The sequence below is a fragment of the Gobio gobio genome (genome assembly GCF_949357685.1).
Source record: "Gobio gobio genome assembly, chromosome: 2".
NCBI classification, from domain to species: Eukaryota; Metazoa; Chordata; class Actinopteri; order Cypriniformes; family Gobionidae; genus Gobio; species Gobio gobio.
The window spans coordinates 21,834,873-21,847,340 of record NC_137098.1 but is presented as its reverse complement, the minus strand read 5'-3'; positions in this window follow the sequence as shown (position 1 = coordinate 21,847,340).

Below are 12,468 nucleotides of genomic sequence, written 5' to 3'. Positions count from 1 at the left end.
GTAAACGAATGTGATTTATATCAGTTCATGAAGAAATGATAATTGTAACTGTGTATTAATGTTATTCCAGACCTTTTATATGGAATTTATTTTGAAATGTGCTAAATGAATGATCTGGTCTGTATCAGGCCAGGTTTTTCTCTCTCCTTTGCTTTTCTGTTTCTTTTCTTTCCTTCTTGATTCGTGAAGGCCTGCAGGACCAGTTGTAACATCCTGTAGACTGCGAGTTTGATGGCGAGCCAATCCATTTGTAGAAAAGAAGACATCACGTGGTGGAGAGGAGGCTCGATATCCTTTCCTTGAGTTTCCACTGAAGCTCATTTGAGAAACGACAAATTCGATTTAAAGAACTTTATTTTTCTTTTGTTTTTTTCCCCCTTTTTAAGGGTGTATGGTCAACTACCACCCTGCATTGGAGAGACACTTGAAGTCCTTTGAGAGAGAGAGATTATACCTGTATTGTATTTTATTTATTTTGTTTTCCTGAGTGCTGAACTGATGTGATTTATACATTTGAAACCACCGAAAAGAGTGCACTCGAGGTGTAATTTGTCACAGTCAGACTTATTGTCTATTGTTGTAAATTTTGTAATCAATTCCTTTTATTTTTATTGACTTTCTATTTTTGTTTTTCCAATTGAAATTTACTATGAAACAATAATCAATCATATTTCTAAATTTAATCTTGTGTCTGTCTGTTATTTCTCATGCTAACCCGCTGTCTCCTTAGCGATCCATAATTCTTCTGACCAAATTCATTATCTGTATTGTTATCAGTAACAAATCTACTCTAATACTACTGAATCTCCAGCTTAGTGTTACATAAACTTTGGCGAGCCAGCCAGGAGACGGCGCTGTTGCAGAGAACTAACAGCTACACATTTGATTTTCTTTCTTCTTTTGCTTTTTATCAAGCAACGATAATGGAGATTATTGAAGCTGAAGGGACTATTATCCCAAACTCCGTTATAGTCAGCGGTTTAACCGACACAGAGAACGATGACGAATTGTTTGATACTCTGAAATGACACTGGTCATTTACCAAAATCGTGCACATAGACAACAAAGAATCCGACTTCTACCAAAACGTGATCGTTGAATACAACAGTAATAAAGAGCTGCAATTGCTTGGAACAGAATTGCCGTATACTCACCAGCTGTCAAACGAACCAGGTGTTAGGTGCCATGTGAGAGCGTTAGCCAGTGTGTTTACACAGCAACTACACTGTAAAACCTAACAGTTCTGTGTACTAAAAAAAATGAGTTCACTGCACTCAAATATTACTGAATGTTGTGTGGACACAATGACTGAAACAGAACTCAAACTGAATGAGTTCTAGAACATTTCTAGTTCCCAGCATGATAATTGGATAATAATTGTATTGTTAAGTGATTAAATAAGTGATAATTGCGTATTGATGGTGACACCTGCTGATGGCAATGAGCAGAATCACTGAAGGAAAGAGGAACACAAGAACTACAACCGACTTCAGCCACAGCTTTAGATTCAATCAACAGAAGGATAAAAGAAGACATTAAATCTCTGTAGATCTCTGCAGAGGAGGATTAAACAACTCCACTAACAGCATTACCAGCCTCACACATTACTTACCAGATTAACTTTATTTCTATAATTTCTGTTATATTGAAAATAATAGTTTTGTTTGAATTCACCATGGTGGTGTTCAGTGTTTGCTTTTGTTGGGATCTTGACCAAACATGTTTTACTCTGGCTGCTTTAACTGTGTTTACGAAGCACACTTGTTATAGTAAGAAAAGCCAAGTGAAAACGTGATCAGCTGGCATTGATTGTTTTTTGCTGAGTATATTATCGTCATATAGTGACTGAATCACTGATCTTATTCAGAGTCTACTGCTCTGTTTATAGAGGTTTTATGTTATTTTTTTTTGAATTATTCATAATAAAATGTGATTCTATAGCACAAGATCCTGGTTCGTTGTGGTAATCAATCAATATGCAAGATTTAAATGAATAAAATGAATGCACTAAAGGTTTTCATCTACAACAGTCTTCAGACACACACAGACATCAAGAATCAGAGTATGAATCTCAACTATGGTGACAATAAAAAAAACATTCAGATAAACAGATCAACTTTGAACATAAAACAAGCTACAAAAACATCACAACAAACACAGCAAAAGTAAAAGCAAATAGTAAGAATCAAAGAAAATGAGTCACAATTCAGATGCATAATTTATTCATGCCGCAATGCATGCTGGGACCCATGAGGGAGTTTTGATTGGTGGTACCCAGTATGCACTGAAGCATGAAGGTTTTCATTGATAGTCACCATTGTTGAGATTCATACACAGATTCTTGATGTCTGTGTGTGTCTAAATAATGCCATAGATTAAAACCTTTAGAGCACTACATGATTTTAAAATCTTGTATATTACTCAATTACTACAAAAGTGCTAGTATTCATGTTGTTGAATTATGTAGCCATCATTAAGAATAATACTAAGATTAACAACCCAATTCCACTATAATCAGAGCATAAGACTCCAAGTGAATTTAAGCCACTACATAATGATTATACAATCATCATTGTATAGGCAACATCACCTAATCACATTTTCTCTTGGGATTCCTTACCACAACAAATGTGCTTTCTAAGCACACAGTTCAAGCAGCCAGAGAAAATACTAACATTAAAGATTTAAAGGGGTCATAGAATGACATTTTTGTACAAGTTAATATGATTCTTTAGTGTCTAAATGAAAAGTTTGTAATATACTTTAATTAAAAATTCTCATTAGTATTGTAAAAAAACACTAATTTTACCTGGTCAAAACCAGCTCTGTTTTCAGCAAGTCATTTCAGTGTATGTGACTTTAAATGATAATGAGCTTTGCTCACCCCGCCCCCTCTGCTCTGTGGGGCGTCCGGTTCGACCCCGACACCACAACACACGTGGAGTGTTGCCTTGACAACATTTGAGGGTATATTTTCGAGAAATAATGGCAACGGGAGTCTCTGAGGACACATCTGAGCAACCTTATCATTTTGAACCGGAGTCGGACCAGGAACAGATGACGAACCCATCGAAGTTCGAACAGGACGTTTCTGAATGGTTGGTTAACGTCATGTCACTTTGATCTATCTTTGTACTGGCAGAGTAGTGTAGTTGCTATGTGTTTACTGATGTGTTAGTTCATTGACAGATTGATGTTATGTTATAAGATTTTTTTTTGACATTACTTCTTAATCAGTAACAGACACCGTTATAAACCATGTACAAAAGTAAGCTTAGTGTAGTGTTACCACGTTAACTTTATCACCCGAGTACACAGTTTGTAATAACAAACATAACGCGTTGTTCATTATAAACGTGGGATTATGAATTATATTGAGAACGTCATACACAGAAAGCATGCCGTAATGTAACTTACCCTGTAAACTTTAGCCTCATTCATCGTGAAGCGTGTAAGCGATTTGCAAAGATTAATATAATGGTTAATAAAACGTTACACTCACATCTTCCTGAGGTGCAGCAGGAACACAATCCTTTTTTCAAGAGCAGCTTATTAGCAAAACCTGCTTTATACTGACGCTCGTTTATAAAGCAGTCTGCTGAGAAATGATTCACGCAAACATTGACGTTGATCGGGAGGAATACTCCCTTCTAAAACAAAACTCAGCAGCCACTGGGTCTTCAGCGGTTCTGATTTAGGAACATCAAAATGACTGCTGTGTTCGTTATTACACCCAACAACACAACACCACAATCGCTTAGACGCCATTCTGCTCCAGCGTATCAACAAAGGCGGACTGATGACAGCTCGCTCAGGGCGGGTCTGTGTTGAAACGCTGCTGTCAATCAACAATCGTAGGAGGGGCATACACCGTGTAACATCACACGATCAGACGACTCGATTTGAGACAGGGGAAAATATATAAGGATATTAAAAAAAAACACTGGATGCATTTTTATCATTATAGGCTGGTTGTGTACAGGCACTGCCAACACAAATTTCCATATAATCAACTTGTAAAAGTGCATGTATCATTCTATGACCCCTTTTAGGGTCAAGAGACCAACTAAAGCAAACACTCATCTCCATCATGGTGACTTCAATTAAACTATTATTTTCAATATAACAGAAATGACAGAAATAAAGTCAGGCTGGTTAGTAATGTGTGAGGCTGGTAATGCTGTTTGTGGAGTTGTTTAATCATCCTCTGCTGATATCTTCAGAGATTTAATGTCTTATTTATCTTCTGTTATTTAATCTAAAGCTGTGTCTTAAGTCAGTTGTAGTTCTTGTGTTTCTCTTTCCTTCTGTGATTCTGTTCATTATCATCAGGTGTTCATCACTAATGCTCAATCATCACTTAAATAATCACTTAATTTCTTGATTGCAATGAGTGTCTTATTTTAGTGAACTCAATTGAAATAAGTTCAAAGTACTCATAACTATTTGTTTTCTAAAATTAAATTAATTAAGGTAATCGGTGTCCTCAAATTTAATGAGTTAGCTTAACTTACTAGATTTGACTTTGTGTGTGCTATTGTGAGCTAGCAGTAACTGCAAGCACTCTGAGTTCATTTAAAGTTTGTAATTTCAGCTGTTTTACTCAATATAGGGAAGGTTCAGCTATATAAAGTATTTGAATGCAGTGTAAAGTTTAATTGTATATTAAGAAATATCATTTTTTAGTGGACTTGATTAAAATGAGTGCAGAGTACTCATAACTATTGTTTTTTATAAACTTAAATGGTTTGAGGTAATCGGTGTCCTCAAATGAAATGAGTTAGCTGAACTTGTTGGGTTTTACATTGCACCAGAAACAGCGGGCTCTGGTGGGAGGTCAGCACTCATTTGCGACAGCATTTCACTCAGTATAGACTCAAAGTTGTTTCCGCTCAGTTCTGCTATTTCTTTTAAGCTGTCCAGGTAGGATTTTGTAGCGCTACTACTGTAAAACCCAACAAGTTCAGCTAACTCATTTCATTTGAGGACACAGATTACCTCAAACCATTTAAGTTGATAAAAAACAATAGTTATGAGTACTCTGCACTCATTTTAATCAAGTCCACAAAAAAATGATATTTCTTAATATATAATATTAAGTTTGATCATAAATGAGGTTTGAATAGAACAGTTTGAATAGAGAGTCGTCAGTGATTACAATGAAGACAAAAGAATAAGATAACTAGCCATAACCAGGCCAGAGATGTGTAAAAGTGTTCTGGGGAGACTGAAACTGAATGGGCAGTTTGCACCTCAAAACAATAGAGGCAATAAACTGAATGGGAGCTCAGAAGAGATGGCAATAAACATCAGTTAACATTTTAGAGAAATCTCAAAATAAAATCATATGATCTTGAAAAACATTTCATAAAATTCAGAGTTTTAGACTTATCATCTTCAGATTTGAAATATAACATGGTCAGACATGTGGCTTCAGCTGTAGTGCACTTCTAGATTGCTAAAATGCCAACTTCAATTTTATTTTCATAAAGATATTTCATACAAATATATTTCTAATAACTTTACAAAACTTTGAAGCTTATTATAGCTATTTTCGATTATGAAAATAAATCTAATTTTGAATTTACAGTAAACTGCCAAGTGTCTGCTTTCAAATGACGCCATACTTATGATTTTAGTGCAAAGGAATCATTAACTGTAACGGTTTTAGTCTGATTATGCCATTTCTTAGGATTTTTTCAAAAGTGGGGGTGCAGGCTAACAGGTTAATTGAAGTCACCATGATGGAGAATCTTGAGAGTGTTTGCTTTAGTTGGGCTCTTTCTTGACCCTTAAATCTTTAATATTAGTATTTTCTCTGGATGCTTGAACTGTGTGCTTAAAAAGCACACTTGTTGTGGTAAGGAATCCCAAGAGATAATGTGATTAGGTAATGTTGCCTATACAATGATGATGGTATAATCATCATGTAGTGGCTTAAATTCATTTGGAGTCCTGTGCTCCAACTATAGTGGTATTGGGTTGTTAATTTTTGTATTATTCATAAAGGTGGCTACATAATTCACCAACACGATAGCTAGCACTGTTGTGGTAATTGAGTAATATGCAAGATTTTAAAATCATGTAGTGCCATAAAGGTTTTAATCTATGGCATTTCTTAGACACACACAGACATCAAGAATCTGTGTATGAATCTCAACAATGGTGACAATCAATGAAAACCGTCATGCTTCAGCGCATACTGGGTACCACCAATCAAAACTCCCTCGTGGGTCCCAGCATGCATTGCGGCATGAATAAATTATGCATCTGAATTGTGACTAATTTTCTTTGATTCTTACTATTTGCTTTTACTTTTGCTGTGTTTGTTGTGATGTTTTTGTAGCTTGTTTTATGTTCAAAGTTGATCTGTTTATCTGAATATTTTTTTTATTGTCACCATAGTTGAGATTCATACTCTGATTCTTGATGTCTGTGTGTGTGTCCGCAGACTGTTGAAAATTAAAAACAAATGTGCTTTGTAAACACAGTTAAAACAGTCAGAGCAAAACATGTTTGGTCAAGGGTCAAGATCCCAATAAAAGCAAACACTGAACACCATCATGGTGAATTCAAACAAAACTATTATTTTCAATATAACAGAAATGACAGAAATAAAGTTAATCTGGTTAGTAATGTGTGAGGCTTGTAATGCTGTTAGTGGAGTTGTTTAATCCTCCTCTGCAGAGATCTACAGAGATTTAATGTCTTCTTTTATCCTTCTGTTGATTTAATCTAAAGTTGATTTAATCAAGTCGGTTGTAGTTCTTAGGCTTGTTTGAGATGCGCCTCGCCTCGCCTGAAATTCAGCCGAGACTAGGCGGCTGCAGTGAGGGGAGGAGTGAAAAAAGTGCAGGCAAGACGGACAGTTCTCTCTTCTCGTAGTGGATCAGACACCTGCGAGATCAAAGGCGGATATCGTGGGATTCACACTTGTGCGCTTTGTTGCTGATAAACTGGATGTAATTTAAGTTATGTTACTTTTATATGAAAATAAATATAATGAACAAGACACCCAAAGTTTTTGTTATTTATTTCCATTCGAAAGACGTGTTTATCAATCATTTTTACTTTAATTAGGCCTACATACACGTTTTTATATTTATATATTTTTTTATAAATATGACAACAATCACATAACCCACAGAGAGATCGCCTTTGTTAGAGAGTTTGGGAATATTCACACATAAAAACATGATATCAGAGTTTTAAAATCAAACATTTTAAAAAAGAACCATGCATCACGGTTGTTTAAACCAATAAGCATTAAGCTGTGTCGTCAGCAAGTCGTTTCCCATCATGCTTTTGCTCCGCGCAGTCTGTGGAGAGCAGCTGCGCTCGACTGCAGAATCCGACACATCCGCCTTTCGCTCGCGAGAGTTTCTTGACATACGTCGGCATGACATCAGAGCAAGGCGGACCGCCCTCGGACACTTTTCTAACCGGCATGGATCTCGCGCCGATCACCGGTGATCGGTTCTGTGCAGATTTTGCTCATCTCAAACAAGCCTCTTGTGTTCCTCTTTCCTTCAGTGATTCTGCTCATTACCATCAGCAGGTGTCACCATCAATCACTTAACAATACAATTATTATCCAATTATCATGCTGGGAACTAGAAATGTTCTAGAACTCATTCAGTTTGAGTTCTGTTTCAGTCATTGTGTCCACACAACATTCAGTAATATTTGAGTGCAGTGAACTCATTTTTTTTAGTACATACAACTGTTAGGTTTTACAGTGTAGTACTGGTGACCAGGTCTGTGAGAAAACATCTCGGGCATCTCCTAAAGGGAACTTTGACACAATTCGTAATTCACAGAGTCAGATAGATGACGAACCGTCCCAACCTACTCCTATCAATTTGATTGAACCGACCCTTCGCATGTCGTCCAAATTTTTCAACCCGCCCGAGGTCCAGAGGCTAGTAGTTGAGCATGTTGTGCGGAGCAGTGAAGTGGTTGCTCAAGGGCAGATACAGCCCAAACTCAGAGTATTTTCAGGAAAGTGTCCCAGGCCTGGAAACGAAGTAGATTATGACATTTGGCATTCTAGTGTCGAGTTCATTTTGAATGATCCCTCCTTGTCCGATTTGCATGCGTCTAGGCGAATATTAGACAGTCTTTTGCCGCCTGTGGCGGATGTAATAAAACATCTAAGTCCTGAATCTCATCCTTCCGCTTACCTCCAGCTGTTAGACTCCGCTTTCGGGGCTGTGGAGGACAGGGACGAATTGTTAGCGAAATTCATGAACACGTTGCAGGATGCGGGTGAAAGGCTGTCTACTTATCTGTACAGGTTACAATCCGCTTTAAGTGCAACTGTCAAAAGAGATGGTATTGTCCCAGCAGAGGCAAATAGGCATCTCCTAAAGCAGTTTTGCAGGGGCTGCTGGGATAATGACTTAATTGCTGAACTAAGACTAGAGCAAAAGCGAAACAATCCTCCTTCCTTTGCACAGCGTCTCCTTATGCTTCGTACAGAGGAGGATAGACATACTGCGAAAGCAACTCGAATGAAGCAGCAACTTGGGTCATCTAAGCAGCGGCCGTTTATGCACTCTCAGAAAGCGTGGGTTTCTGCTGAGTTAGAACAAAACGAAAGTCCTAGAGTGAGCCCTCTTGAAAATGAAACGCGCAAGTTAAAGAAACAGATTGTCAAGCTTCAGAGTCAGTTGGCTAATCTTGCAGTCCGACCAAAACAGCCAAAGAGAACTCCGTTGCGAGAGATAGTCAAAAAGCCTGCACCACCTGACCAAAAGAAGTCAGGGGCTGCTGCGAGTGCAGTTCCAGTCGACAAGAAGCCAACTGATAGACCTAGGCCGTGGTACTGTTTCACATGTGGTGAGGATGGCCACATTGCATCGTCCTATAGTTGAGCCAAACCCTGAGCTTGTCGCTACTAAACGTAGGCTGTTAAGAGAGAAACAGTTACAGTGGGAGTCACAGAATCCCTCTACTAGCTCAGATTTAAACTAGAGCCCATATAGCAACATTGTGTCGGCCCAGATCTGGCCCACATCTGGCACTTGTAGCATACTGATCTGGCCCACATGCTGCGTGGAATGACGGCCCTTGAGTGGACCACTCCTGTTTGCCAGATCTGGGCCAAAAGCAGGCCAGAGCAATGCCACATGTCAGCCAAGAGCAAATAAATAAACCAGAACTGGACCTTATCTGAGCCACAAAATCTTTGTAGATTAAATGTGGAGTCATCTCAGCCTTAATAAACCTGTTAACAAGCAGAATCACTGAAGAGAGAAGAGAACAGAAAAAGAGACAAGCAGAAAGACAAGAACTAACACCATGACAGTGATCAGTGTTTCCATTAATTGGGCTCTTTACTCTTATTAAGTGTGTTCCTCTTTTGGCTTAAGCGAATGTGTGTTGGTTAAACCGTTTGAAGTAGCAAAGGAAACTAAAGAAAAGTGACATCAGGTGAATATGATTACCTGGTGATGGTTTTAAATTCGTCATGATATCAATGATGTCATTTAATTCTATCAATTGTGTTATAAATGCATTTTCATTACAAACCCGTGTTACTAAGGCATCAGATTTTCCAGTATTTTAACAATCTGTTAGAAAGATTTTAACAAACATGAACAAAAAAAATAAAAATGTCACCTATGATGATAGACACAGACAGACATCAACAATCAGCACATGATTCTCAACAATGGTGACAATCAAAAATGCCATGTTGCAATGCATTCTGGGTACCAGCATAGTACAGAACTCCCAGCATGCATTGCAGCATAAATATATTATGCAGCTGAATTTTCCTATTATTTTGTTTGTCACCATTGATGAGATTCATACGCCGATTCTTAATATCTGTGTGTATCTAATTGAAGTCCGATGAACTTTTAGTGCTTGGTTAAAATTGAATAACTATTATTATAATACTCTATGATCTCATGCTTCTGTACACAGGGTATGTAGTGCAAATGTATTATTAACACAACACACTTCTTATACTCAAATAACACCAGGCAATTTCATATATAAAATGTCATTATAAAACCATTATCAGGTAATCATAATCACCGGATGTCACTTCTCTTTAGCGTCCTTTGCTATTTCAAATGTGTTTTACCAACCCACATTTGCAGAAGCCAAAAGAGGAAGACACTTAATTAATAAGAGTAAAGAGCCCAACTAATGGAAACACTAATCACTGTTATGGTGACTTCAGATGAAACACATTAGAGTTAAACTTCTGTTAATTCTTAATAAGAGCTTCTGTAGACGTATAACAGAAATAAGGTCAGTCTGGTTAGTAATATGTGAAGCTGGTAATGCTGTTTGTGGAGTTGTTTAATCCTCCTCTGATGAGATCTTCAGAGATTTAATGTCTTCTTTTATCTTCAGTTGATTTCATCTAAGGCTGTGGCTGAAGTCAGTTGTAGTTCTTGTATTTCTGCTTGTCTCTTTTTCTGTTCTCTTCTCTTTTCAATGATTCTGCTTGTTAACAGGTTTATTAAGGCTGAGATGACTCCACATTTAATCTACAAAGATTTTGTGGCTCAGATAAGGTTCAGTTCTGGTTTATTTATTTGCTCTTGGCTGACATGTGGCATTGCTCTGGCCTGCTTGTGGCCCAGATCTGGCAAACAGGAGTGGTCCACTCAAGGGCCGTCATTCCACGCAGCATGTGGGCCAGATCAGTATGCCACAAGTGCCAGATGTGGGCCAGATGTGGGCCAGATCTGGGCCGACACAATGTTGCTATCTGGGAGGCAGTTCCTGTCATGGGACTTGCAGGAACTGTGTTTAAGTCGAGGAATCCCATTGTAAATCGTGTCTTCAAGAAATTTCAAACTCCTAGGAAGCAGAGTGCTAACCTACCTAAAGGCTTAGTTGGTGCTAGATGTGTTGCCGAAGTCAGCATAGCTGGTAAGAAATGTCATTGTCTTCTCGACACTGGGTCACAGGTCACAACCATGCCTAAGTCTTTTTATGAACAACACTTCTCAGAGCACCCGATTAACTCTCTTGGCAATTTATTGGAAGTAGAAGGCGCCAATGGTTTTCCCGTTTCGTATGAAGGTTACGTAAAGTCAGACATCACTTTCCCTGAAGAGTTTTTGGGTGCGACTATTGTATAGTAGCCACGGTAGCTTTAGTAGTTCCAGATGTAAAGTCTCATACTCATACTGGTCTTAATAGGTACGAACACTCTCGATATCCTTTATGAGCAGCAGTTAGGTGCCGAATCCCTAAAGCACCAGCCATCTCTATTTGGGTATAGAGTGGTTTTGAAAACCCTTGAAACGAGGCGAAAACAGAACACGAGTGGCGTGCTGGGTCATGTGAGATTAAGAGGCAACGTACCAGAGGTCATGTACACTAGTCAAACTGTCGTTGTGAAAGGTTCTTTTGCGGTACCCGGTGGGATAGATAAGTGTGTAGTGGTAGAACACCCGTCTGATTCCTCCTTACCTGGTGGTGTGTTTGTGAAGTGCTGCTTATTTACTCCACAGAGAAAATACAAACCTTAAAAACCTAGCTGAGTCCCACAAAGCTTAAGGAGTTAAGATCGTTTTTGGGCTTTTCGGGGTATTATCGCCGATTTATTAAGGAGTACTCGAGGGTCGTGAAACCACTCACCGACTTGACCGTAGGGTATCCGCCGACTAGAAAAAGTGGTAAACGGGGGGAGAGTAAGGGTCCATACCATAACCCCAAAGAGTCGTTCGGAGACCGTTGGACACCACTTTGTGAGGAAGCGTTTCAGTCTGTTATTGACAAACTAACTACTGCGCCGGTGTTAGGCTTCGCAAATCCTAAACTTACTTACTTCCTACATACAGATGCCAGCACCAAGGGTTTAGGAGCAGCCCTGTATCAGGAACAGGAAGGGCAGATGGGAGTCATTGCATATGCAAGTAGAGGGTTGTCCCGCAGTGAGTCCAATTACCCGGCGCACAAGCTTGAGTTTCTTGCTCTTAAAAGGGCAATAACTGAAAAGTTTAGAGACTATCTGTATGGTAGCCAATTCACCGTCATGACAGACAGCAAACCTCTGACTTACGTACTAACTACAGCAAGATTAGACGCAACTAGCTATCGATGGCTGGCTGCTCTATCCACTTTCTCATTTAAGTTACAGTACAGAGCAGGCAAACTAAATGCTGATGCTGACGGGTTATCGAGACGACCTCAAGAACAATTGGCCGAGAACCCCATATCTCAGAAAGAGTATGAGCGAATTCAACAGTTTATGCAATATCATTTTACGGGAGCTGCAGATTCTTGTGACGCCGCCAGCGATGTAGTTCAGGCTATCTGTGAGAAGCACTTGGTCAGACAGCCGACGGTTACTGGATATGGTAACGCTTTCGTCAAATCTCTTGCGCTTTACCCTGATGCTATACCAGATAGTTACGAGCAGGAGGGTGATTTTGAGGGATTACCTGTTATATCTTACCTGTCAGGGAACCTTTGTGATGAGCAAAGGGCAGATCC